Raw genomic sequence first — 24,028 nt, forward strand, 5'->3', positions numbered from 1 at the left:
GCATAGATTAGAGAAATATTAAAGTTTTAAGAGTTTCTGTTGACAGACTCGTAGAATATATTTGCCATTCAGACCCTATGGCTTGTTAAAAAAAAAAAAAAAAAAATTAAGAAGCATTTTGGGTGTTGACCCTGGGATGTGTAATTTATGCATGGCTCTTGTAAGCTGTTACCTCTTAATCACCCAGGAGCCCCAGCTCTTGAAGCAAACTAATGATCCCCTGCTGACTATCTGCTCTGCTTGCAGTTCTGCCTTCAACACATCTGTCAGCACCACTTCCCAAGGGGACTGTATGAAAGTTGGAAAGTCTGACATCCGTACATTAACTACTCTATGACTTTCTCCATTAATAATGGACTGTCCTGCCGTAAGCTGTGAGTTTCCTCCCCAACACCGACCATTTTTGCTTTTATGTGCCACTAGGCCTGTCATCAGAGAGACAGCCAGAGAAAAGACATCTGGCATCTGTAACTCATAGGGGGTTCATGAAAACTAAAGCAAGTAGATTATTCTCTCAAATGAAATTCCCGGAAATACTGAATGATGAATGTCGTGCTAATGGCCTCCTTCCTCTAGCTTGGTGACAGCCTGTAACCAGTTTAAAAAAGTATCTTGACATACACCTTCAATTTTTATTTAAGAGATACAGTCCTAATTGTTATGTCAAATCCTTGGAAATAGAGCCCACTTATTTTGAAAACATTATTTTTTCCAAATCTACAAAGGAATTGCAGTATGATATAATAGCTAAAGGTGTTTTCAAAATCCATTTTCCAAGAAATTGCTTTAAAAAAGTTCTCTGAAGTAAATCACAAGTGCCTTTAAGATTCTGGCTGGATTGTTTGTTAATATACCTTAGATGCAGATAAAAACTGAGGGCAGGAAAGAGAAAATTGGAAGCCCACTAGGTCAGAATGGCAAGTTTTTTGCTTTTATCAAAAAAAAAAAGACAAAGTGGGAATCACTGTTGGTGAATGATTTTTGTACTTCTAAAGCTCATAAATATTGAGGGGTTTATTACCTGTCTTGATAGGTTCCTTGTCAAGTTACTGTAGAAATAACTTACCCTACCTGGAATTTAGAACAGGGCTTTTAAATTTTCAAGGACTACACTGCAGTTGAATTGGAGTGAGCCAGATGTAAGATAATAGGGGATGGGAAGACCCTGAGGAAGTAGAGAGTACACATCTCATCAATAAGGGGCAGGGCATTGTTGCTACAGTGCACCCAAGGGGGTGCTCTTAGCCTCAACTAGACAATCAAACTGACTTGATTTCCATGGGTTACACTTGACATCTGATTCACTTAGAGACAGAACACAGTGTATTCCGACAGAGCAGTGCCAGGCCTTGGTCTTCAATGGGAGTCCCTGGAACAGTCCAAATAGCAATCTAGGGACTTTTTTTTTTTTTTAATTTTCTCTTTTCCCAAGTGTTATTTCAAGAGCAAAGAAGTTAAACTTCTGTAGCTAAGTGTAGAGTATCCTGATTTAGAAGGTCTATGTCTTAAATAGGAACCAAGATCTCTTGTAAGGTTCCTATAGGCACAGCTTCCAAAATCCCCAGGAGGAGGGTCAAGCCTCCTCACTATGTGTCACCACACTCAGGGAAGCCCAACCCAATAACTTCTCATCAGATGTGTTCATTTGCAGTCCTTCCAGCCAGATTCAGCTTACCAATCCCGGGTCATTCTTATCATAACAACATAGCCTGCTTATGTGGCTGACATTTCACCTTACCAGGTTTCCAGGGTAACAAAGCCAGAAAGTTAACCCAAGAGAAAGTTGTCCATAGAGAGGAAGAATTTTAACCCTTTACCCACTATTGTAACATGGGAGTATAAACTCAGATCTTTTCTTTTTCTTTCTTCCTCCTTCCCCTTCTCCCCTTCTTTCTCCTTCTCTCCCACCTTCTTCCTTCTTTTAGAAAAGTTAGAAGACTAGATTTTTGTAAATGTTTAGTCTCCCAATTTTTAAGCGAGACTACTGGAGTAAGAATACTGGACCAGAGAACAGAAGACCTGGGTTCTATTAATAGTATTCTAGCACTTTTCTGTGTGACCTCCCTGTGTTAAGTGAAAGGCTTGCATAAGGTCAACTGAAAAGCGATTTCTATGACACTGTTACTCTTTTCTAATTGCTAAAGTGCCAGGGTTTCTGTTTCTGTGCTCAGTGCCAGGGTACTTGTTTCTCTTCCATCAGATTTTCTCCTTCTCTATTCTGCATTATCATATGAAACCAAAGAGTGAGGAAAAAACTCAAGGATCTTTCAGAATCATAGATGACTGATACCAGTCTCATCATTGGACTAGATTTCTTGGTGAAGATAATATGACGGTTAATGCTAACTCTAACAGCATTTAAGTCAAAATATCTGCCTTTGTTTGCATTGCCCAAATAAGTTGGATCAAAAGAGTTACATCTGGGTGGATTTTAACTTTTAACCCAGTTTTTCAGATGTGTTAATATATAGTGCAAAGTTTCCAATGTAGTTAGAGTTACTACAACCCTCACTGAAATTGCCTCATATTGTGACATTATTATATCCTACAATCACTCATATATCTTTATTTTTCCAACGCTACCATCACATCCGAGAAAAGGTAGTGTGGTACATTTACAAATAAAAGAGGATTAGGATTATTTTTATTTTAATATTATCACTATAATTATCTACAGAGTTATGAAGACCGAGTCAAGGGTTCCATTTGTAGCCATCAACAAAGAGATTAATTTATTATTCCCAATCTGGCTCCAACCCTCAAACTATATTTGGCCATTGGCTTGGGGATTTGGTTATTTCCTCAACCCTTTGTGAAGAAAGCTTTTAATGTTTTGTGGGTCAGAGACTCTTTGTTATATAGTAGAAGTATAATCTGTAAGGAATAGAAAGGACTAAGTTGAAAGTAGCTGTGCCTTGAAGTTATTAAAAATACATTTCACTCATGATAACATGATCATTTTCAAGAATTGTAGTATTCCTCCATTCACCACAATATTAAACATTTCACCAAGGAAATGGCTAGTAAGTGATTTAGTTCTAGGAGTAGGATCTAATCTTTTATATCACAGTAAGAAGCTGATCAAAGTTGTTGAAAGCTGACTGTTAAAGGATTAATTAGGTCACATTGAAATATATGATTTTAAAACAGATTGAAACTAGAAATAAATAAGTAAAGAAGCTAGCTGCCCCCATTTTTTTTCAAGAATATGTTATTGAAAAGAAAGTATTGAGCCTTCATCACTATTTAAAATATTCTTACTGAGCATTGTTGAAGCCATTTTGAAGAGTATGTTCTTCAACATAAGAGCAATAGAAAACCATGAGGTCTTCTTCTAGGAATTGAGCTTATATATCACTCTTTTATTTTTATTTTAAGAGTGCAGGTTATGGGTTGCAGCAGAACAGGGCTGTGTGAAGATAACCATGAAATAGATGCTGCAATAATCCAAATATAAGAGATGTTGGTGTCTTTATCTTGGGCAGTAGCTGTGGTGGTGGATTCTTTGTGTTTCCCACTGAACCCAAACACAAAATCTTCCAGGGCTCCAATCTAAGATAAACCCCATCCACTTGGGCACTGGATTGCATTCCCTCTCACCCACTCAAGAACTTCACTCTAGCTATTGTTTTACTCCTCTCTCCTGCATTAGATAAATTTTCCTTTGCTGCTACATCATTCCTACCTGCATTCGAACAATGCGGCAACATCTCCTGCTTTAAACTAATAAGAAACTCCCTTGACCCCATTGCTCAATTTCTATGCTCCTCTTATGGCAAAACTGCACCAAAGAGTCATCTCTACATCTTCTCTTTCACTGACTCTTACCCTCAGTCCATTAGGACTTTTCCCCAGAATTGCACAAAAATGGCTATCTTCAGTGATGGCCACAATACTAAGGCTGATAAATTCTTAGTTCTCATAGTATTTGATCTATCAGAAGCATTCAATACAGCTGCTCTCTCTAAACTTCTCAAATACTTTCTTCTTGTGGCTTTTGGCTATAACTCTCTTGGTACCCCCTTTAAATCCCTGGATTTCCATTTTCTTCTCCTTTGCTGGCTTCTCATTTCCCTGTCATCTACCCATATTCTTAAATTGTAAGTGTCCTCAGGCTCAAGACCCAGGCCTTTATATCTCTGTATACTTGCTCCCTAGTGATTTCATCCAGTCCAATGGCTTCAGATGCCATCTTTATACTGATATTTCATAAATGTCAATCTCAGCCCTCTCCCTCCTAAATACTTGACTTACATATCCATTTCCTGCTCATCTTCTCATGTGGTTGTCTAATAGGCATCTCAAAGGTAATATGACTAAACCTGAGCATTTGATCTTCTTCCTAAATCTTATTCTCCTATAGTTTTCCCAGTCACAGGAAAGGGCACTTGCATTCATCCAGTGGCTCGAGACTGAAATTTGGGGGATAGTCCTTATTTATTTATTTCTATGCCACCATTCAATCTGTTTGTAAATCCTGACCACTGTGCCTTCAAAATATACCCTGCATCAAACCAACTCTCCCTACCTTCAACCATTGCAACCCTAGTCCAAACTCCATCGTAAGTGGCTTGATCACAAGAGCTTCCTAACTGGTGTCCCTCCTTCTATTCCTGTCTCTCCGGCTTTTTGTTACATAAAAGCCAGAGTGATGGATAGAGTGAATATTTGTCACTGCCCAAATCTCATGTTTAATTGTAACCCCCAGTGTTGGAGGTGGGGCCTGGTGGGAGGTGATTGGATCATGGGAGTGGATGCTTCATGGCTCAGTGCTGTCCTCACAACAGTGAGTGAGTTCTCGTGAAATCTGGTTGTTTAAAAGTATGCAGCGCCTACCCCCCATCTCTTGCTCCTGCTTTTCACCATGTGAACTGCTCATTTCTGCTTCACCTTCCACCTTAGTAAAAGCTTCCTGAGGCCTCCCCAGAAGCCGATACCGGCACTGTGTTTCCTGTACAGTTTGCAGAACCATGAGCCAATTAAACTACTTTTCTTATAAATTACTCAGTCTCAGGTATTTCTTTATAGCAATACAGGAAAGGCCTAATACAGTGACTCTTTTAAGTATAAGTCATTCACATTTCTCCCTGGCCAAAAGCCCTCTAAAGACTTTACTTTTCATTCAGAAAATTCCAAACCTCTCACCTTGGCCAGAAGCCCCCATAAACTGGCCTCTGGCCATCTGTCAGTCATTATGTCCCCACAACCCCCATGCTTCTCTTCCATATACTGTTTCTCAAAGACATGAAACACATTCCTACTAGTGATGGGGCCTTTGTGACTGTTGCTCCCATGCCTTGAATGTGGGTCCTCCAGATACCTCATGGCTTGCAACCTTCTTTCATTTCAAATCTCTGCTCATTTCCACCCCTTCCTGATATTTCTCAAATAGTACTCACCATCCTTCTCCATCTCTTTCACTGCTTTGTTCTTAATAGCATGTAGCACTATGTGACATAATACTCCTTTTTGAGAATTGTATTTATCGGCAGATTTGCGGAATTTCACGGTTGTAATTTAAAGCATTTTATGTTAAGGTCACCATAGATATATTATGCAGTAGAATTCAGAAGTAGAATTAATATGTAATATAGACTCAAGGCTTGCAGTAGGCTGCTTTGGTGTTTGCTTCTGACCCTTCAGAAGTGTGTGTTCACTCAGCTATTCCAGTAAGGACGCCTGGGTGGAAAAGTTTGAAATGTCTTGTTTCACATGGACTGGGAAATTACCCATATTATGTAACTGAGGGACACTTACAAAAATGATCTCTTTCCCCTTATCTGTCTGTATTGATCTGCCATCATGCCTGCAAAATCCCACCATTACTCTCTCCTAATGGAATCAACTACAATTAGAAGTCAACAAACAATGCCTGTATTGGAAGCATATGCAGAGACTGTATGGTCTAATCAGCAAGAGTCTATTTAAGGGACAATAAAGCAGAATATGGCTTCTTTTAAAGCACTATAGAGGCTCTCTCAACCCACCTCCCCTTAACTAACTTTCTGGATAAACAGTCTCTTCATTCCTTCCGTAATGCATAATGACTGTTGCCTGTGGCAAGCTGAAGGTTCATGGCTGGTAGGTTACTCTCAGGTAAATTTGGAATACTCTGTTCCTAGTTGTTGAGTTGGACGCTGCCAAGAATGAGTTGTTTTTATTCCCAAACCGGTTTATGCCAGTTTTACTTATATTTATAAACTTTAAATATTATATAAACTAATGAAATAAAAATTCAAAAGGCAAGAGCTGTCATTTCCACAAAAACTACATGCAGTCCTTTGGAGAAGGCTCAAGAAAAACAAGTCAATAAAAAAATTAAAGGTTCTGTGGGCAATTATACAAGTTTATTTTTAAATAAAAGACAATTATAAATCATACTCTAGTATAATTCTGTACTCAGATCTTATCACAAGTCTTTTATGAGGAAACCAAAACCGTAAATGAGAGTTGTCATTGCGTGATGAACGTAGCTTATGTGAAAATAACAACCCTAGTCCACTGTCAACTTTAAAAATAAATAAAAGGTAAGAGTTACATTGTTATTACATGAAATTATTGACAATAAATTGTCTAAAAATAAATCACTTTATTAGTAAATAAAAATAAATTATATATAAATATATAAACTATATGTTATAAATTTCATAAAATGTTTATGACATACATATGGCATTTCTTTATGGTTTCCCACTTCTAGCAACTTTTAAAATTACCAACTAATTCTAGGTCCCAAAAGTGTAAGACAAGCGCGTTTTGCACATGGTTTGAAAACAATTTTCAAAAGTAGGGATTGCAGTTTCATTACAGACATGTTGAGAACAGCAAAAGAGGTAAAATACTCAGGTCAATCCTGGAAGTAAAGTACAGTCAGTATACCCATTCTACATATGATGCTCACAGAGAGTTAATGACATATTTTGAGCTGTTTTCAGAGAACTAAGATTTGCCTTCCTCAAGGTTCATGCTCTTAGCCTTGATGCTATAATACCTTTTCAAATCTCTTCTCCTATACATCTCATTTAGATCTTTCATAACTTGGCTTTTTCAAAATAGATGTCAACTAAAGGCAGCTGAGCTAATCAGATATTTTTATTATGACAGATATGAATTATTATGACAGTGTGATCATAGAGATGTCATTTTTGTCTTCAGTAATCAACCCTTGTTCCTTAAAAGAGTGTGGGAGCAGGTCCTTGATTAAATAGATCTGGGAAATGCTGAATATTAGATTCTCCTCTTGGAGATTTTACAATGCTAATAAGATTTGGAGAAATCCTGTAGTAAAGAAATCTGCCCAACGTTTTCAACCCAGTTGATATGATTTGGCTGTGTTCCCAGCCAAATCTCATCTTGAATTGTGGTTCCCATAATCCCCACATGTCGTGGGAGAAACCTAGTAGGAGGTAATTAAATCATAGGGGCAGTTGCTGTCATGCTGTTCTCATGATAGTGAGTGAATTCTCATGAGATCTGATGGTTTTATAAGGGGCTTTACCCCTCCTTCACTTTCATTGCCCTTCCTGCCACCATGTGAAGAAGGACATGTTTGCTTCCCCTACCACCATGATTGCAAGTTTCCTGAGGCGTCTCCAGCCATGCAGAATGCTGAGTCAATTAAACCTCTTTCCTTTATAAATTACCCAGTCTCAGGTATGTCTTTATTAGCAGTGTGAGAACAGATTAAAACACTGGTTATCTCCCCAACGTATTTGTCCACATGATTTTTATCAGGTATGCCTCTGTATGTTGGACTAAAACAGTATTCAATGGCACACATTTGAAAATATTGCTATTCTCAAGTAAATTTGAACCCCTCTGTTCCTAGCTGTTGAGTTGTACACTGCCAAGAATAACTGGTTTTTATTCCCAAACCAGTTTATGCCACTTTTACTTAGAGATTATTACTAGGGAGGCCGAGGCAGGCTGATCACCTGAGGTTGGGAGTTCGAGACTGCACTGACCAACATGGGGAAACCCCATCTCTACTAAAAATACAAAATTAGCCTGGTGTCATGGTGCAGGCCTGTAATCCCAGCTACTCAGGAAGGCTGAGGCAGGAGAATTGCTTGAACCCAAGAGGTGGAAGTTGCGGAGAGCCAAGATCATACTACCGTACTCCAGCCTGGGAAACAAGAGTGAAACTCGGTCTCAAAATAAATAAATAAATAATAAATAAATAAATATATAAATATTGTATAAATGAATAACTTTCATATGTCCATTCCTGTTCTTATATATTCTCAACTTATTGACCACAGTTCCCTGGGCTGAATTTTGTGAGTGCACCCTTACTTTGTTCAGCTTTTTGTTATTATCAGGAGAGAAAAGGCAAACATTGCAAAAAAAAAAAAAAAGAAAGATAGACTTGGCAGTTTTTTCTAATAGCTAAACTGTGACCTTGGCACCCATCCCCTTAGAGGTCAATAAGAGGCACTTGTAATCATCCACAAGTAGAGAGTCAGCTAAAGACTGAGATCACCCCTTGCTCATTAGGTCCTGATTAAGAAGCTTATGAAGAGCAAAAAAAAAAAGTTCAAACGCCTGCCACAAGCTAAATAAGTGCTTCTAGGGTCAGGCATCATCAAAGAGGGTCAACTAATCAATGTTCACCAAGCAATTTGTGATCTGAAGTGTTGCAAGAATGCTAAAATTATATGTATCTTGTCCTTTACAACTGAAGATGACACATCAGGAGGTGATAGCTCTGTGTTTTTGGCGCTGCCTGAATATAACTTTGTGCAGACCTTAGCCCTGGCCCTGCTACAGCCACATATCCTTCTTTACAGGATAACCAGGCTATTTGTGGTTTACTGCCTGCTTTGTATATCCTGTGCAAATTCACAGTGTACTGACACATGACTGCCTAGTAAATATCAGGTGAATATTGAATACTCGTGCTCAGAGCTTTTATTGAGAAACACTTTCCCTTATCCCACCCTTTGCTCCTCTCCTGAATTTCTACCACCATGTATCAGAAGAGATCATCTATAAAGATACTCTTAGGGAATGCCGTCTACCTGTCTTCGCTGCCCACATGCTCCTACCAGTGCCTACTTGATCCCCAGAACAACTCAGAGAGTTGAAGTGATTTGCCCACAACCACACAACTAACAATTGGCAAATGTGGCATTGTATCTAAAATAGTAGCACAGGGTTGGGCACAGTGCTGACACCTGTAATCCCAACACCTCAGGAGGCTGAGACAGAAGGACTGCCTGAAGCAGGAGCCTGGTCAACATAGCAAGACCTCATCTCTACTAAGAATTTAAAAAAAAATTGCTGGGCATAGTGGCGTATACCTGTAGTCCTAGCTACTCAGGAAGGTCACTTAAGCCCAGGAATTTGAGGTTTCAATGAACTATGATCATACCACTGCAGTCCAGCCTGGGCAACAGAGTGAGACCCTGCCTCAAAAAAAGTAATAATAAAATGTTAGCATAGGCTTTTAAATTATGTGTTTTTCACTTACAGTGAGGCTGGGTAGAAATCTGCGGAAAAATTAAAGCAGAGATTCCAGGGATATGTTAGGGCAGAGCAGGACTCATGGAAGTTTGACAAGGGGGTTGATTTTGTTTTAAAAAGAATTGAGAAGGTAGAGTTTGAAAACATTTTCAGAAGTCCCCGTGTTGTTGCCCACTGGATGCTTGTTAAGATTATGTAATACGGCCAGGCGCGGTGGTTCACGCCTGTAATCCCAGCACTTTGGGAGGCCGAGGTGGGCGGATCATGAAGTCAGGAGATCGAGACTATCTTGGCTAACACAGTGAAACCCCATCTCTACTAAAAATACAAAAAATTAGCCGGGCGTGGTGGCAGGCGCCTGTAGTCCCAGCTACTTGGGAACCTGGGAGGCGGAGCTTGCAGTGAGCCGAGATCGCACCACTGCACTCCAGCCTGGGCGACAGAGCGAGATTCCATCTCAAAAGAAAAAAGTTATGTAATACTCTTCAATACTATGTCTGTTGTTTAAGTGTTCTGTTAATTGGAATTCCTTTGGTTGCAGGTGCCAAAATCCAATTCAAAGGAGCTTAAATAAATATGGGGATTTATTGGCATAAAAGTCTTGTTAACTACAACTAGATTTTAGTTCCCAAATGATAGTGTTAGGATCTCTCTATCCATCTCTTGGCTTTGCCTTGCACAAGCTGCGTCTCACTGCAAGGTAGCTCAGCAGAAAGGAGAAAATGCTTCATTTCCAGTAATTTTAGCAAAAGCTTCAAAATTGGCCTTTATATGCTAACTTTAGTTATATGCCCACTCTGAAACCAATTATGGTGAATGGAGGATATGAGGGTGGTGCTGGATAGAAAATGCTGATTGGGCAGCCATAAGACATAAGTCTATTCCTGGAGCCAGAATGCAGATTAGCCTCACTTGTATAGCATCTACTAAGAGTCAGGGAGAAATGATTCCTGATTTTAAAAAGGATTAGAATGAGGTTACCAGGTCAGGAAGCTAGACACCAAAAACAAATGATGTCTACTTGTCATCTTATTGTCAAGTAGGGTTGCACCCCAGGATCTCATCCTGAAGAGTTATTTCTAGATATAAGAGTTGTATACCATGCACAACAAGATCCACTGTCCTGGAAACATGAGCAGGATTCAAGAAACTTGATTCTCCTAAAACAGTGAATACATCCCATTATGTCCCTAGTGCCAAGAAGAATGCCTGTACCTAATAGGCCCACATGAAGCCTTTGTTGAATGAGTAATTTAAAACCTGGCAGAATGGATACAGAGTTTCAGTTTGGGTTTATGAAAAAGTTCTGGATATGAATAATGGTGATTGTTGCACAACATTGTGAATAGATGTAGTGGCACTTGAACTGTGCTCTTAAAAATTATTAAAATGGTAAACTCTTATATATATTTTGCCACACTAATTTTTTTTTAAAGAAGAATGGGAAAACCTTAGGCATTAAGGAAAACAAGATTTTGGTGACTTCTGAAGTTTTGCTTTCCATTTAAGCTTCCCTTAGTGAGTCATTGGACCTCAACGGCTGGGCAATCACTGATGAGAGCAGAAAGAAGTACTTGTCCACTTGTAGACAAAGTAGTACTTGTACTAATTTGTACAAAGTACAAAGTAGAACAAAGAAGTACTTGTCCAGCACTTGTCCACTGAAGTTGTGCACAAACATTGGCTGTCCCCTACTTTACAAAAGAAGATCAAGGGATAAAATAAGGTTGGGATTGATGGACGTCAGGAGGATTTGCCTTAGGAATGCATGTGATATATGAAAAGGGTTCAGCCAGAATTCACAAACTCTGTTGTCTTCTATGGCCAGCCAGGCAGGTAAGAATGTAAATGAATAAGATAATGTGAGTCAGGTGGAGATCCACATGCTTCCTTTAAACAGGCCAGTCACTGCTCATCTCAGACCAGTTACTGCCTTGAAGAAATACAGGTTCAGTAGTGCCTGGTCTCATGGTTTCTCATGAGAAGCCATATGTGTGAAATCTTATGTGAAATTTTTCCATTTTTGAATGTTAGCAATCACTTTTTTTTTTTTTTCCTGAGACAAGAGTCTTGCTCTGTGGCCCAGACTGGAGTGCAGTGGTGCAATCTCAGCTCACTGCAAACTCTGCCTCCCAAGTTCAAGCGATTCTCCTGCCTCAGCTTCCCAAATAGCTGGGATTACAGGCGCGCTCCACCATGCCCAGCTAATTTTTGTATTTTTAGTAGACCGGGTTTCACCATGTTGGCCAGGCTGGTCTAGAACTCCTGACCTCATGATTCACGCACCTCAGCCTCCCAAAGTGCTAGGATTATAGGCGTGAGCCTCCACGCCTGGCCAGCAATCACTTTTTAAATGTTCTACAGTAGCATGGTAAACAGAACACAGCTATTTTCCAGATCTTACCACTTATTTCCAGTTTCTTTCCAAGGATAGACTGTTCACTTTTTAACAAATGACAGTAATGATCTCATGTATTTTTTTTTCATGTTTTTCAGTTTAAGGTGACACACATGGTTAGGACAGATACCATCACCCCAATTTTACTCTTGAAGCCACTGAGACTTTACGTGGAAGGACTTCAGCTTGCACCCAGATCATGTGAAACAATGTTCTGTACCATGTGACTTCAAGAGGTTGCTTTCAAAACTCCCCCACAGGTTTCCTTATTTATCATTTATCTAGATGAATTCTTCCTCCCTTACACTGGAGAAAACAGAGTTTCTCAATTTCCCATGACTCTTTTTGTTAGTCAGATAGGAGAGAGAAGTCATTACCTATGCGAACCTGTAGAAATAGATTTGTGTATTTATCAGTAATAAATACAATAACCAGGGAATTTAAATCATATTATATTTTCCATCTTGCCAGAGATGGATTTTTTTTTTCCCCTGGGGGAACTTTTAACTTAAGAATGTGTTTCAATCTCCTTGATGTGTTGGAATAATCATTAATGTTTACAGTTGCTGTAGCAACTAGAAATGCTGGCAATTGAGTAGGAAGGGAGCCTGAGAAAGGAAGATAAGCTGTGTCAATTATTGAACATCTGTCGAACAGTTTGCCAATTTAAAGTGACAGACAAAAAGCTAGAAATCGAAGGTGGGTACAATGTATTTGTTAAGAACATCAGTTTTGTATTGTTTTGCCACTATTACAGAGGGATAATTAACATTTATTTACATCCACATAAAGGGAGCATTTTCTATGGCGAAGATATGGTGGCAAGTGTAAATTTTTATGCTATAATCATCTTAATCCATCTCTCATGGATGGATGTTTGCAGTTTTGATATCCATTTGACAGCCTTTTGCATTTTGTAGGAGCACAGAAGTGAAACACTATGCCTCTGATCACATGCCTCTCCAGGCATTGTCCTCTCCTTATCCTAAAACCACTACTCACTTATGCAGAGCAGCGGCCTAAATATTGGCCACACATGTCTCCAGTACTCTGTCTTGCTCTCATGGCAGTTATCATAGATCAATTCAAACTCCTTTTTCCTCTGAGTCTCTGGCATTCTCAAAACCCTAACACAGCACCTGGATAGCCAATACCAATTAGGCAGGGCTCTGTAGTGGACTCTATTTGCAGTCACTGTCTGTTAATGATTTCTCACCTTTGCTTGGCGTTTTATTGTTTACAAAGTGTTCTTACATGCATAGTCTCATTTGGTCATCAAGCTCTAAGGTGGGGTTGTTATCCTTTCTTTACATGTGAGAAAACTGAGGTTTAGAGAGATGAAGTGATTTGGCCAAGATCACTGAGTTAGACAGAAGATACCTACTTACCTACTGCCTTTTCCACTGCCTTTTACAATAAAGAAAAAATCAGTAGGTAAAAATCTAGGGTGATAGGTTTTAGTACTGCCCTAATCACTTACTAAGTAAAAAAAAGAAGAAAAAATAATAAAACAAGAAAGTATTGAATCCTTCTTTAGAAAGTTCTCTCTGCTTCTGATAAATAAGAATTGAACAGATTTTTTCCTAGAATGCTTTCAGCTATAATCTGTAATACATGAACTCTAAGCAAAATTTAACTGCTAAGTTTCTCAATTACAGCATTTGTTTATTATTACCAGGCCACACTCCACCTCATGGCTGCATTCCCAGTTTCTTCCCAGATCTCAGTTTTTTGAAAGTGAGAGAGCATATTAATTTTATAGTTTTTGCTACTTCTATTTGTTAGCATAATAAGCATACTAACACTATATAAATGATCACAAGATTTAATTTTCTGTCCTGGCTTTGTTTAATGTTAAGTTTTAATGAGTCACTTTTTCTCTCTGTTCCTCATTTTCTTTTATGGAAAGCAGGATTATTATCTCCAAGAGATGAGTCAAATGAAGTAACATACATGAAAATAATTTTAGGAAAATAAAATACTCTCTATGATATTAGGGTACCTTTATTCATTATAAATTCTGACCTGGTCTGATAATATTAAGTAGATGATGATTTAAAATAGGTCTTCAGAATGAATTTGAAGGAACATGTAAGTCATCAAATGATTCCATTCACCATCTCTGCCTTATCAACAATAATAATAATAAACATTAACATATATTGAGTGCTAGCATGTGCTCGACACTGTGCTGACTATAATTAGCAATTTGCCTACAGTATTGCATCTGATCCCCCAACCATCCTACGGTGTGTTACTATTATCTCCATTTTTCAGATGAGAAAATTGAGTCTTAGATATGTTAAGTAACTTTCCATGCTCACAAAGTAGTGGTAAACCAAGGTTTCAAGACCATGTATGTCTAACCTCAAGTTCTAGAGTAGCTACTTGACCAGTTATAAATAATACTTGACACACTCAAGATAAAGATATTTATTTTAAAATAGAACAAAGCATGGCCTTGCCTAGATGTTCCATAAAGAGCAGTGATCATCAGATGCCCACTTTTTTCCTTTAATTTTTCTTGAAGCTAACTTTTTTCTTCAAGTCTTTGTTATTGTCTTCAAAGAATTACAAGAGTCATTGGGAAGAATCCACCATTTTTGAGAACCAGCTTTTACCAGGAACTATTTTAAGTGGTAGCAGATGGATAGGAAATTAGTATACAAGTATTTTTCAAGGGGGGCTTAGGAACAATGGTAAGAAGAGGCCATTAGTAAATAGAGGAAGGAAGGTAAAATAAGTCTCTAAGGAGAAAAAGAAATGACAAGGGTTTATATTAAGAAATTTTTCAGATACTTTTGATCGCAGGGGACAAAAAAAAAAAAAGAGCATCCACTAGGAAGTTTTTTATAAAATGAATTTATTGGTTTTTTTTTTTTTTTTTTTTTTTTTTTTTTTTTTGAGATGGAGTCTCACTCTGTCGCCCAGGCTGGAGTGCAATGGTGCAATCTCAGCTCACTGCAACCTCCGCCTCCCGGGTTCAAGCAATTCTCCTGCCTCAGCCTCCCGAGTAGCTGAGACTACAGGTGCCCGCCACCACGCCCAGCTAATTTTTGTATTTTTAGTAGAGATGGAGTTTCACCATATTGGCCAGGCTGGTCTTGAACTCCTGACCTTGTGATCCTTCCACCTCGGCCTCCCAAAGTGCTAGGACTACAGGCATGAGCTGCTGCGCCTGGCCTAATTTATTGATTTTTTTTTTTAAAGCATATTACCTGAATAGAATATTTCTTCTGAGTAAATTTTCTTGAGGAATTCAGCCACCACTTGTACTCACTTTTCTGTCAACTCTGAGTCCTAGTTTCTTCTCCCTGACCAACTTGTCAAAAGTATATTAGACATGAGCATGGGCCCTTTGTGCTTTCTGTTTTGGAGTCTTAAAACCAGAGGAAAAAAGGCCCGTTTGTTCAGTTTGAATTTTAAAAATCTCTGATTGGCTGATTTAAGTCATGTGATCCTTACTGAACCAATCACTGTGTCCTGTGAGATTAAGTGATATGATTGGTCTCCTGTGACGCACTCCCATCTCTATGCTGGCCTTGGAGGAATGATGACTGCCACGCACCAAAAACCAACTGATGAAGCATTGCTAAGATGAAAAGTGCCTTTCTGGAAAACTTGGCAATAAAGCCAAACTCATGGATGATTAATCTTTCATCTGGTCCTCTCCACTGTACCTCAAGCCGCAACCGGACCATTGCAATCAGTGATGGTCTTTTTTGTTTTTAAAGGGCCAGATAAAAGAAGAAAATACCTTTATTTTGAGAAGGATAGTTCCATTCTTTATAGACAAACAGACCAAATGCTTTTGTTATTGGTTTCACAGGAGCATTAGCAAGACGCGGAGAAGCGGGAAAGCATCTTGGGCCATAATGAAAACTGGCATTTTATTTTTTTTTTTTTTTTTTTTTTTTTTTTTTTGAGATGGAGTTTTACTCTTGTTGCCAAGGCTGGAGTGTGGTGGCGCAATCTCGGCTCACTGCAAACTCCGCCTCCCGGACTCAAGTGATTCTCCTGCCTCAGCCTCCCAAGTAGTTGGGATTACAGGCGCCTGCCACTACGTCTGATTAGTTGTTTGTATTTTTAGTAGAGATGGGGTTTTTCCATGTTGGCCAGGCTGGTCTCGATCTCCTGAGCTCGGGTGATCCGCCTGCCTCTGCCTCCCAAAGTACTGGCATTACAAGCATGAGCCACTGCGCCCGGCCGAAAATTGGTATTTTCTTAGCACATTTGATTAAGGGTTAATTTGTGCTCATGATTTAAATGTCAGTTGTCTAAATTTTAGATCACAACTTTAATTAAGGAGAATGTGGACTTGTTTAATAATCTGGTGAAAAGGCTGTGTATTGTTAACTTGTGTAGGAGTTGATTATATTACTTGAAAGCTTGCTCAGTTAGTCATATTACTGCTTGAAGCCTTAAAAAAGGTAAATAATTAGAGTTAAATTGACATTTTCCACCATTCAGCATTTTTTCATTATTCCTGAGAATCCATTTTAGTTCCCATATTGAATCCTCTTTTTTCTTTCTTCACAGAATTTGCTTAGCTTAAAGTAATAAGACAGATTTTTATTATGCTGTGAGAAAAAGCAATATTTCTATTAATTATGATTTGTCCAGTCAAAATTTTCCTAGGAAGTATCTTTAAGTGCTGATGCTACAAGTGACACGTACAAGACTGATATCTCAGGATTTAACTGGTCACCTAGTTCCCTGAAATTCTGAGTACTCTTGAATGTCACTATGGGGTTAGATACTGTGGCATACAAAAGAAAACAAGGTTGTCCAGATCCCTACCACAGTCTGCCTCAACCATAGGGCTGGCACATCAGTCGGGGTAATCACTGCTGGACTGCCATGTCATTGACTTAGTTAAGCTGAAGGTTTCTGTTGCAGTGGTTCCTGGCATAGGAAAAGAATTCTTTGTCATGGTCTCAAGAGATGTCTGTTTTAATCCCAAATCTAATTCCACTGATAGTCTGTGTGGTCTTGGAATAGCTTATGTCATTTTCTGTATCTCACTTTTCCTGTCTCTCCCATGGAACTAATCCTTATTCTACTTATTTGTAAAAATTGTCAGAGGCACCAAATGAGATAATGGATATACAAGTGTTTTGAAAATGTAAAGAAGTAGGAAGGTTGTGGTTCTGCTGATGTACTTATAAGATGGAGGCTTACTGAAGGTAAACGAAAATATCTTGCTCACTGGATCCAGTTTAATTTTCCTTGTGCATGGAGATGTCTTATTCAGTCCAGGTGTTCCTGTCACCTTTGAGTAACTGTGATCTGACCAGTGGCCGGGTCACACGGGTGTCATCTGGTAACTCTAGTTTTCATCAACATCTGTCATTTAGTGTAAGTCACATCAGGTGGACTAACTTCACTGCTGCATCCTTTCCTTCCTGCCTTTGCTGAGTCCTTCTCTCTCTTGGCTAATCTGTTGTATTTTCTTTCTGCCACTTAGTAAACTCAGCAAAACTGCACCAGAGAGTCAGAAATAAATGGAAAGGGAAGGATTTTTAAGGAAAGGAGCTCACGCATTCCGATTTAAAATACGTATTTTGATAGTCCGAGGATTTTTTGTTGTTATTGTTATTTTTTTCCCTCCTCTGATTTCGGTGAATTTGATTTACCATCAATGGTCTGATGAAAGAAATGTACCTTCTTATTTACAGGCGAATTCTTTCTCAGCTAACACTTTGGGCCTGGAGTTCAGCAATAATACTGTTGCTCCAGGAAACTTCTGGCATTTGGAATTCCACTTCGATTCAACTAACGCTTACTAAGTTGATTTCACAAAAGTAAAGTGTATGTTCTCTGGCCATATGTATTCTTGTCCACAAGCAGTATTCAAGCCTGGAAGATGGAGAAGAGATAAGCAACTGAACTATTCTAATACAGAAAAACAAATTTCAATGTGTGAAATAATGTGCTGGTTGCTGTGAGGCAAAAAAGAAACAAACACTTATTTTGTTGTTGAGGAGAGACCACATGTAATTTTCCTGGTCAGGAAATGGCTCTTTGCAAAAGATAGTGGCTGAGATGAGTAAAAGTGGGGAAACATGTCCTGAGAAGAGAGTGCACAAGCCTTGTCAGAGGGACTGAAAAGAACCCAGCACACAAGGGGATCAGTGACTATTTTTCCACTTTACCTTAAGCAACCCTTCTTAGCAGTATAAACCTTTCTTAAAATACAATTTTGTGGGGAAGTGCAAATTTCAAAAACAGAACTCTCTGCTTAAAGCCCAGATGGACGGGCACAACCCTCCCACTGTGTCTTCTCTTTGCATCTAAAAGTGACCCCTGCAGGAATACTATGTACTGTGTGAATCCATTAATCAAAGATGCCCCTCCTTAACCTCTCTAAAGTTTTGCAGCTCCTAGCTTGAGGGATCCTCCCCCAGAGTATACGTTAACAAAGAGTAAAGAGTAGAAAGCTAAAACTAAATAACTTGGGGTCCTGTTATGGAAGGATTTGAATGTGAGCTGGATGCATTTTACTTAATCCAGGAGGCAGTGGGACTCACAGAGGATTTGTGTGGGAAAGAGGGACATGACTCAAAGCTGCCCTTTGGTAGGATTAATCTGGCAGCGTTGTGTGGGTTGGCCTTGAGTGACCCTGAACCTGATATGGACAGAATAGCAGGATGTTCTTAGGCCAGTGACAGATGACGGTGAGACAAAAAACCTCTATGGAATTCAAATCCACAGGACCTGGATGCTGATTTTCTCCCCAGCAATGGGACCTACACTCCTTCCTAGAGAGAACCTGGGATCAACCCACAGGGCTTGTATGAAGCGTGTATAAGTGTGGAGCTGAAAGAGTTGTATCATCTGATTTTTTCTGTTCTCCTGCCACTTGAGAAAAAGCCATATTCTCTCTGAAACTGGGCATGAACTTTGATAGTTGTCTCTTTAGCTTTTATGTGCTTTCTACATTATCTGAAAGTATTTTATACTTGGCTATCAAAGGGTATTCATGCTTCAAGGGATTAAAACTTTTAAAATGAACTTTGTGTGTTTGAGCTCTTTGTAAAATATGGTGATACCTTTGATTTCTTAAAATACCAAATTTTTAACAAATAGTTGAAAGAAACATTCTTTATCCCCCATGAACAGTGTTTCCATCTGCCCATCATAGTCCACTGCAGCTGCATCTGTCTGCCATGGCTTTACTGGTTTGATGGTTTGACCACACTGAACAGACTGGGCCATCTATTTTTTGTTTTGTTTTTTTGAGACATAGTCTTGCTTTGTTGGCCAGGCTGGAGTATGGTGGTGCGATTATGACTCACTGCAGCCTTGACCTCCTGGGCTCAAGCGATCCTCCCACCTCAGTCTCTCCAAACTCCTGAGTAGCTGGGATTACAGGTGTGAACCACCATACCCAGCTAACTTTGTATTTTTGTAGAGATGTGGTCTTACTATGTTGCCCAGGCTAGTTTGGGCCATTCTTTATCACAGTCAGACAAGGGTCTAATGTCGGTTCTGTATGGTTTCAGCACCCCACTTTTATCACATCAAAATACTGAGATTAGCTTATATTTGTTTTCTTCAGTACCATTTTCATACCAACAAAAGTATGCAACTAAGGGTCAATTCCATTTATTTGTCTTTGTGTCTGTATCCTAAAGCAGGGGCTACAGCCTAAATTGCCTACAGATTCATATAGGACTGGAATATGGAGTAGGGAATGGGTAGAGGCTATGGCAAACTGGAGACTGAGTGCCTGTTCCTCTGTGGGAAGCTGCTATTCACCTTTGGCAATCATTTGCCTGACGGAATGAGAGCCTAATGTAGTCAAATCTTTTAAAACAGTGTTTCTCAGAGTATGGACTTCAGGCCAACACCATCAGCAGCACCTAGAAACTTGCAATTCTTATCCTTCCCTGTTCCACCTCCAGAATAAGAAACTCCAAGAGTGAGATCCAGCCTTTTGTGTTATAACAAGCCTTTCTAGTGATTGTGAAGCGTACTCAAATTTGAGAACCACTTGTTATAGTGGACATTGTGTTGTATAACTCAGATTGCTTTTGTGGACTGATATTTGAGGACTATGTTTGTTTCAAGAAAAGCCCAATATCAAGGCCAGGCACAGTGGCTCACACCTGTAATCCCAGTACTGTGGGAGGCCATGATGGGGGGATCATTTGAGGTCAGTTGTTCACGACCAGCTTGGCCAACATGGTGAAACCCTGTCTCTACCAAAAAATAGAAAAATTAGCCAGGCATGGTGGTGCACGCCTGTAGTCCCAGTTACTCAGGAGGCCGAAGTGGGAGAATCACTTGAACCCAGGTGGTGGAGGCTGCACCCCTGCATTCCAGCCTGAGTGACAGAGTGAGACCCTGTCTCAAAAAGAAAAAAAAAAAAGAAAAGAAAAAGAAAACAAGGAAAGCCCAGTATCAAGATATGTATTTGATTTTGAGTTTTTATTTTTTGAGTTTTTTATTTATTTTTAATTGACAAATAAACATTGTATATATTTATGGCATACAACATTTTAAAATATGTATACATTATGGAGTGGCTAAATCAAGCTCATTAACATATTCATTACCTCACATACCATTTTTTCTATGGCAAGAACTTTGAAAATTTACTCTCAGCAATTTTTAGAATAGAATACATTGTTACTAACTATACTCACCATGTTGTACAATAACTCTCTTGAACTTATTCCTTCTGTCTGACTGCAATTATTTCTTCTTTGACCAACATTCCTCCAACCTCCCTGCTCCCCAGCTTCTGGTAATCACAATCCTACTCTCTGTTTTTATGTGTTCAACGTTTTGTGATTCCATATATGAGAGAGATCATGCACTGTTTGTCTTTCTGTGCCTGGCTTATTTCAATTTGCATAATGTTCTCCAGGTTCAACCATGTTGTTGCAAATAACAGGATTTTATTATTTTTATGGCTAGATACTATTCCATTGTGTATATGTATCACATTTTCTTCATTCATTCATCCATTGATGGACACTAGGGTTGATTCCGTATCTTGGCTATTGTGACTAGTGCTACAGTAAACATGAGAGTGCAGATATCTCTTCAACATTTCATTGCCTTTGGATTTTCAGATTCGTAACATAAGGAAACTATAAAAGACACATCCACTTGTCAGTCTCAGGGTCTGTTCTGTGCACTGTCACTTTCCAGCCTCCACTCCAGTCGGAACATGCTAACAAAAAGGATGCTTTCCTGTTTTTTTTAAAAAAAATGACTTCTTCCCTTGGAGGATACAAAGTTTACTGACTCCAGATCTAGGCAATATTTCTCAAACTTCTCACTGATACAGTTCTGAGAGCAGAGGAGAGACAGGGAATGCAGAGTTATATGCTGAAGCCATTGACTGCAAGTACAAGATTTTGTTGAAGCCTTTCCCTTTACCTTTAAAAATCATATAAGTTGTATGTCCTATTTTGTCATATACTCATATTTGGCTTATTGCCTAAACAATGAGTTAAATTACTTTCAAGTTAAATTCCATAACTTCTACCCACAATTTCTTAAAGAAAATCTAGGCCGGGCGCGGTGGCTCACGCCTGTAATCCCAGCACTTTGGGAGGCCGAGGCGGGCGGATCACAAGGTCAGGAGATCGAGACCATGGTGAAACCCCGTCTCTACTAAAACTACAAAAAATTAGCCGGGCGCGGTTGCGGGCGCCTGTAGTCCCAGCTACTCGGGAGGCTGAGGCAGGAGAATGGCGTGAACCCGGGAGGCGTAGCTTGCGGTGAGCCGAGATCGAGCCACTGCCCTCCAGCCAGGGGGACAGAGCAAGACTCCGTCTCAAAAAAAAAAAAAGAAAAGAAAAAAAAAAAAGAAAATCTACACCCTAGAAAAATGCCCAATTTACCCCCCAAAAAAATAGAGGCAAGAAAATAAGAAGTTACATGTAAGAGGGGGATATTGTAAGTCATACTCGAACATATTCAAGAACTGTATACCTGACCAGAAAATGCACCTTTTGCCATCTTGCTTTTCCACACCTCCACTGCCACATCTGAACAAGTAAATAGCATGTACTAAAAATATCTTGAACAAAGCGAGTAGTCTCTTAGCTGGAAGGCTTATTTTTAGAAATACCTGGCACAAGGTTGGATGAGATTTAGTACTAGGCCTTATCTAATCCTTGCCTCAGATGGGCACCATTTCATTTCTCCAAAATCAGCACTGCAAAGACGGTGAAAAGCTTTCACTTTATGTGCCAACACAAATTGATTGGAGGTAATTGCCTGAAACACTGTATTGAGAATGATTCTCAGTCTGTGTCTGGCAGAGTCAATTATAAATGTCACCCATGGGTGTAGGAGTGGTGACTGGTGGTCCAAGTGACACTTATCTGTCATCCCTGCTCTACTCAGCACTAATAAAAAATGAAAACAGTGTCTGGACCCTGGATGGTCCTGCTCATTGCTTGGGACCTGTCTAAACAAAGTTCTCTGGACCACAGATTATTTGTAATAGAGGTCCTGACAGCTACCGTCATGATTTCAACAACCTAAGATGCAAAGGGTCATTACCATCATTATAGGTTTAAATATTCATTAGTCTGTCTTCTAATTAATAGAGGTACAGTATCTCTCCCATTTCCACACCTTCAGATCTCAGCTCATCTCAGACACTGCCCCTCCACTCTTGTTTCCCAAAGCATTGTTCACTGGATGACAGCTCACATATGACTTTATATTTATCATTTTGTGTCTTGGTATAATCAGAAATGTCATCCAGAAGCTCCCTGTCTCAGAATCCAAAGTCTACTGGTCACTCTCTTCTTGAGAGAGCTCATAGATCTTTCATATGACATGCGTGGTTTTGGTTTCCTCTGAAACCAAACACTCTTGCCTTCTCCTGCTACCTGTTTATTGTGCACAATCATCAATGCTATTTAGTCCTTGCAGTTCCTGGTACAATTCTTACTTTCTTAGGGAATTTTTTGGGTTGCTCGCAATTTATAACATTTTTCTTTCACAAAGGTCAGAGAAAGACAAGATATCAATCCATTTACAAGAAGATATTTTTTGTCAAAAAAAGTGCCACAAGAAACTCTCTAAGAATTTACATTAATATGTTTAGTGATCAGTGTAACTCTTGGTTTAGGCAGGGAAGGTATTCTTTTAATTATCCTATTTTTCAGATGAGAAAACTGAGGAATAGAAATTACTTTCCAGCTGATTAAGTACCAAAGCCAAGACTCAATTCATGTCTCTTGACACCAATTCCAGAGATCTTTCCATGGACTTATGCCATTTTTCCCTTTGCTCAGCACACTAACTGATTCCAACTCGGTCTTTGTAACTGTTCTCCAGCACTTGCCAGCACAGCTCTCCATCTCAGCACTGAGCTCAGTGCTTTTTGCAAACAACTGATGCTTTGTAAATATTTGACCAACAAATGAACCAATGAATACATTCATTTTACCCATTTCATTTGTAGAAGATCAGTTAAAATATACTTTTCACATCTACTTTCTTAGAATTATATATCCGTTTAAATTCAACCTCACAAACACTGTGTAAAAAACAGGATACATATTGATAAAACTATCTAAAGGTAAGGAGACTCTATCATGATGTTAAAATAATTTATTAAAGCCAAAATGTGTTATAATGCAAAGACTACCATCCATGTCTCCTGACTTAACACTAATATCTTCTTTCTACAAAATAGAACACAGCTTAAATCAAATAAGTGAGAGTGTGTGTGTGTGTGCACGTGTGTGTTCTAGTTCTTGACCTTCCTAGTAACTACCCATGTGATTCCTAGCAAGTTACTGGCCTTCCTTGGATCTTTCTTTCCTTATTTGTCAAATGAGCGTGTTGGATTTGATGATATACATATAGAATGTATGGAAGGATGAAAGAGACTGAGACATCATGTAATCTCACTCCCTCAATTTCTAGATAAGGAAAACTGATTTCTTCTGGCTCCAAAATACATTTTTAGAGGAACATACGGCTTCCTAACAGAACCAGCTCTTCTGAATACTGGGGCTACCCCACAGTCCCATCCCTGCCACTTGTCAAATGTGTAATCATGATCCACTCATACAGTTTCTCTAGACTTCAGTTTCCTGATATGTAAAATTGAAAAAGTTGGACGAAGAGCCTTTCAGGTTTAAAACTTTGAGGTTAAGAAAGGCATCTTTGAAAACTGACATC

At 39.1% G+C, this 24,028-nt stretch overlaps 1 protein-coding gene and 1 long non-coding RNA gene across 9 annotated transcripts in view; one reads left to right on the forward strand and one right to left on the reverse strand.

Moving 5' to 3' along the window:
• LOC126948982 (uncharacterized) overlaps positions 1-15,442 on the reverse strand; it is a 30,785-nt gene extending 15,343 nt beyond the window's left edge. The window contains exon 1 of the long non-coding RNA XR_007723574.1: positions 15,082-15,442. This is a non-coding gene — a long non-coding RNA (uncharacterized LOC126948982). The remainder of the gene's footprint in view (positions 1-15,081) is intronic.
• Positions 1-24,028, forward strand: part of CNTN4 (contactin 4) — a 975,811-nt gene that overhangs the window by 747,235 nt on the left and 204,548 nt on the right. The window lies entirely within an intron of this gene.

Source organism: Macaca thibetana, chromosome 2, assembly GCF_024542745.1.
Source record: "Macaca thibetana thibetana isolate TM-01 chromosome 2, ASM2454274v1, whole genome shotgun sequence".
Lineage (NCBI taxonomy): Eukaryota > Metazoa > Chordata > Mammalia > Primates > Cercopithecidae > Macaca > Macaca thibetana.